A 4,991-nucleotide genomic window follows, 5' to 3' on the forward strand; every position below is an offset into this window, starting at 1 on the left:
TCTTGGTCCCCCAGGCTGTGCTTGGTCCAACTGCTTGCTCTTGGTCCCTCAGGCTGTGCTTGGTCCCCCAGGCTGTGCTTGGTCCCCCTGGTTGCTATTGGTCCCCCAGGCTGTGCTTGGTCCCCCTGGCTGTGCTTGGTCCCCCTGGTTGCTCTTGGTCCCCCAGGCCGTGCTTGGTCCCCCAGGCTGTGCTTGGTCCCCCTGGTTGCTCTTGGTCCCCCAGGCTGTGCTTGGTCCCCCAGGCTGTGCTTGGTCCCCAGGCTGTGATTGCCCCCCCTGGTTGCTCTTGGTCCCCCAGGCTGTGCTTGGTCCCCCAGGCTGTGCTCGGTCCCCCTGGTTGCTCTTGGTCCCCCAGGCTGTGCTTGGTACCCCTGGCTGTGCTTGGTCCCCCTGGTTGCTCTTGGTCCCCCAGGCTGTGCGTGGTCCCCCAGGCTGTGCTTGGTCCCCCTGGTTGCTCTTGGTCCCCCTGGTTGCTCTTGGTCCCCCAGGCTGTGCTTGGTCCCCCAGGCTGTGCTTGGTCCCCCTGGTTGCTCTTGGTCCCCCAGGCTGTGCTTGGTCCCCCAGGCTGTGCTTGGTCCCCCTGGCTGTGCTTGGTCCCCCTGGTTGCTCTTGGTCCCCCAGGCTGTGCTTGGTCCCCCAGGCTGTGCTTGGTCCCCCTGGTTGCTCTTGGTCCCCCTGGTTGCTCTTGGTCCCCCAGGCTGTGCTTGGTCCCCCAGGCTGTGCTTGGTCCCCCTGGTTGCTCTAGGTCCCCCAGGCTGTGCTTGGTCCCCCAGGCTGTGCTTGGTCCCCCAGGCTGTGCTTGGTCCTCCTGGTTGCTCTTGGTCCCCCAGGCCGTGCTTGGTCCCCCAGGCTGTGCTTGGTCCCCCTGGCTGTGCTTGGTCCCCCTGGTTGCTCTTGGTCCCCCAGTCTGTGCTTGGTACCCCTGGCTGTGCTTGGTCCCCCTGGTTGCTCTTGGTCCCCCAGGCTGTGCTTGGTCCCCCAGGCTGTGCTTGGTCCCCCTGGTTGCTCTTGGTCCCCCAGGATGTTCTTGGTCCCCCAGGCTGTGCTTGGTCCCCCAGGCAGTGCTTGGCCCCCAGGCTGTGCTTGGTCCCCCAGGCTGTGCTTGGCCCCCCAGGCTGTGCTGGGTCCCCCTGGTTGCTCTTGGAGCCCCAGGCTGTGCTTGGTCCCCCAGGCTGAGCTTGGTCCCCCAGTCTGTGCTTGGTCCCCCTGGTTGCTCTTGGTCCCCCAGGCTGTGCTTGGTCCCCCAGGCTGTGCTTGGTCCCCCTGGTAGCTCTTGGTCCCCCAGGCTGTGCTTGGTCCCCAGGCTGTGCTTGGTTCCCCTGGTTGCTCTTGGTCCCCCTGGCTGTGCTTGGTACCCCTGGCTGTGCTTGGTCCCCCTGGTTGCTCTTGGTCCCCCAGGCTGTGCTTGATCCCCCAGGCTGTGCTTGGTCCCCCTGGTTGCTCTTAGTCCCCCAGGCTGTGCTTGGTCCCCCAGGCTCTGCTTGGTCCCCCAGGCTCTGCTTAGTCCCCCTGGTTGCTCTTGGTCCCCCAGGCTGTGATTGGTCCCCCAGGCTGTGCTTGGTCCCCGTGGTTGCTCTTGGTCCCCCTGGCTGTGCGTGGTACCCCTGGCTGTGCTTGGTCCCCCAGGCTGTGCTTGGTCCCCCTGGTTGCTCTTGGTCCCCCAGGCTGTGCTTGGTCCCCCGGGCTGTGCTTGGTCACCCTGGTTGCTCTTGGACCCCCAGGCTGTGCTTGGTCTCCCAGGCTGTGCTTGGTCCCCCTGGTTGCTCTTGGTCCCCCTGGCTGTGTTTGGTCCCCCAGGCTGTGCTTGGTCCCCCAGGCTGTGCTTGGTCCCCCTGGTTGCTCTTGGTCCCCCAGGCTGTGCTTGGTCCCCCAGGCTTGTTGCTCTTGGTCCCCCAGGTTGCTCTTGGTCCCCCAGGCTGTGCTTGGTCCCCCAGGCTGTGCTTGGTCCCCCTGGTTGCTCTTGGTCCCCCTGGCTGTGATTGGTACCCCTGGCTGTGCTTGGTCCCCCTGGTTGCTCTTGGTCCCCCAGGCTGTGCTTGGTCCCCCAGGCTGTGTTTGGTCCCCCAGGCTGTGCTTGGTCCCCCTGGTTGCTCTTGGTTCCCCAGGCTGTGTTTGGCCCCCCAGGCTCTGCTTGGTCCCCTTGGTTGCTCTTGGTCCCCCAGGCTGTGCTTGGTCCCCCTGGTTGCTCTTGGTCCCCCAGGCTGTGCTTGGTACCCCAGGCTGTGCTTGGTCCCCCAGGCTGTGCTTGGTCCCCCAGGCTGTGCTTGGTCCCCCTGGTTGCTCTTGGTCCCCCTGGGTGTGCATGGTACCCTGGCTGTGCTTGGTCCCCCTGGTTGCTCTTGGTCCCCCAGGCTGTGCTTGGTCCCCCAGGCTGTGCTTGGTCCCCCAGGCTGTGCTTGGTCCCCCTGGTTGCTCTTGGTCCCCCAGGCTGTGCTTGGCCCCCCTGGTTGCTCTTGGTCCCCCAGGCTGTGCTTGGTACCCCTGGCTGTGCTTGGTCCCCCTGGTTGCTCTTGGTCCCCCAGGCTGTGCTTGGTCCCCCAGGCTGTGCTTGGTCCCCCTGGTTGCTCTTGGTCCCTCTGGCTGTGCTTGGTCCCCCTGGTTGCTCTTGGTCCCCCAGGCGTGCTTGGTCCCCCAGGCTGTGCTTGGTCCCCCAGGCTGTGCTTGGTCCCCCTGGCTGTGCTTGGTCCCCCTGGTTGCTCTTTGTCCCCCAGTCTGTGCTTGGTACCCCAGGCTGTGCTTGGTCCCCCTGGTTGCTCTTGATCCCCCAGGCTGTGCTTGGTCCCCCAGGCTGTGCTTGGTCTCCCTGGTTGCTTTTGGTCCCCCATGATGTGTTTGGTCCCCCAGGCTGTGCTTGGTCCCCCTGGTTGATCTTGGTCCCCCAGGCTGTGCTTGGTCCCCCTGGTTGCTCTTGGTCCCCCAGGCTGTGCTTGGTCCCCCAGGCTGTGCTTGGTCCCCCAGGCTGTGCTTGGTCCCCCTGGTTGCTATTGGTCCCCCAGGCTGTGCTTGGTCCCCCTGGTTGCTCTTGGTCCCCCAGGCTGTGCTTGGTCCCCCAGGCTGGTTGCTCTTGGTCCCCCAGGTTGTGCTTGGTCCCCCAGGCTGTGCTTGGTCCCCCTGGTTGCTCTTGGTCCCCCAGGATGTGCTTGGTCCCCCAGGCTGTGCTTGGTCCCCCTGGTTGCTCTTGGTCCCCCAGGCTGTGCTTGGTCCCCAAGGCTGTGCTTGGTCCCCCAGGCTGTGCTTGGTCCCCCTGGTTGCTCTTGGTCCCCCAGGCTGTGCTTGGTCCCGCAGGCTGTGCTTGGTCCCCAGGCTGTGCTTGGTCCCCCTGGTTGCTCTTGGTCCCCCTGGCTGTGATTGGTACCCCTGGCTGTGCTTGTTCCCCCTGGTTGCTCTTGGTCCCCCAGGCTGTGCTTGGTCCCCCAGGCTGTCTTTGGCCCCCCAGGCTGTGCTTGGTCCCCCTGGTTGCTCTTGGTTCCCCAGGCTGTGTTTGGCCCCCCAGGCTCTGCTTGGTCCCCCAGGCTCTGCTTGGTCCCCCTGGTTGCTCTTGGTCCCCCTGGTTGCTCTTGGTCCCCCAGGCTGTGCTTGGTCCCCCAGGCTGTGCTTGGTCCCCCTGGTTGCTCTTGGTCCCCCAGGCTGTGCTTGGTCCCCCAGGCTGTGCTTGGTCACCCTGGTTGCTTTTGGTCCCCCAGGATGTGCTTGGTCCCCCAGGCTGTGCTTGGTCCCCCTGGTTGCTCTTGGTCCCCCAGGCTGTGCTTGGTCCCCCTGGTTGCTCTTGGTCCCTCAGGCTGTGCTTGGTCCCCCAGGCTGTGCTTGGTCCCCCTGGTTGCTATTGGTCCCCCAGGCTGTGCTTGGTCCCCCTGGCTGTGCTTGGTCCCCCTGGTTGCTCTTGGTCCCCCAGGCCGTGCTTGGTCCCCCAGGCTGGTTGCTCTTGGTCCCCCAGGTTGTGCTTGGTCCCCCAGGCTGTGCTTGGTCCCCCTGGTTGCTCTTGGTCCCCCAGGATGTGCTTGGTCCCCCAGGCTGTGCTTGGTCCCCCTGGTTGCTCTTGGTCCCCCAGGCTGTGCTTTGTCCCCCAGGCTGTGCTTGGTCCCCCTGGTTGCTATTGGTCCCCCAGGCTGTGCTTGGTCCCCCAGGCTGTGCTTGGTCCCCCTGGTTGCTCTTGGTCCCCCAGGCTGTGCTTGGTCCCCCAGGCTGGTTGCTCTTGGTCCCCCAGGTTGTGCTTGGTCCCCCAGGCTGTGCTTGGTCCCCCTGGTTGCTCTTGGTCCCCCAGGATGTGCTTGGTCCCCCAGGCTGTGCTTGGTCCCCCTGGTTGCTCTTGGTCCCCCAGGATGTGCTTGGTCCCCAAGGCTGTGCTTGGTCCCCCAGGCTGTGCTTGGTCCCCCTGGTTGCTCTTGGTCCCCCAGGCTGTGCTTGGTCCCGCAGGCTGTGCTTGGTCCCCAGGCTGTGCTTGGTCCCCCTGGTTGCTCTTGGTCCCCCTGGCTGTGCTTGGTCCCCCGGGCTGTGCTTGGTCACCCTGGTTGCTCTTGGACCCCCAGGCTGTGCTTGGTCCCCCAGGCTGTGCTTGGTCCCCCTGGTTGCTCTTGGTCCCCCTGGCTGTGTTTGGTCCCCCAGGCTGTGCTTGGTCCCCCAGGCTGTGCTTGGTCCCCCTGGTTGCTCTTGGTCCCCCAGGCTGTGCTTGGTCCCCCAGGCTTGTTGCTCTTGGTCCCCCAGGTTGCTCTTGGTCCCCCAGGCTGTGCTTGGTCCCCCAGGCTGTGCTTGGTCCCCCTGGTTGCTCTTGGTCCCCCTGGCTGTGATTGGTACCCCTGGCTGTGCTTGGTCCCCCTGGTTGCTCTTGGTCCCCCAGGCTGTGCTTGGTCCACCAGGCTGTGTTTGGTCCCCCAGGCTGTGCTTGGTCCCCCTGGTTGCTCTTGGTTCCCCAGGCTGTGTTTGGCCCCCCAGGCTCTGCTTGGTCCCCTTGGTTGCTCTTGGTCCCCCAGGCTGTGCTTGGTCCCCCTGGTTGC

This window comes from Lissotriton vulgaris, unplaced genomic scaffold (assembly GCF_964263255.1).
Source record: "Lissotriton vulgaris unplaced genomic scaffold, aLisVul1.2 SCAFFOLD_465, whole genome shotgun sequence".
NCBI classification, from domain to species: Eukaryota; Metazoa; Chordata; class Amphibia; order Caudata; family Salamandridae; genus Lissotriton; species Lissotriton vulgaris.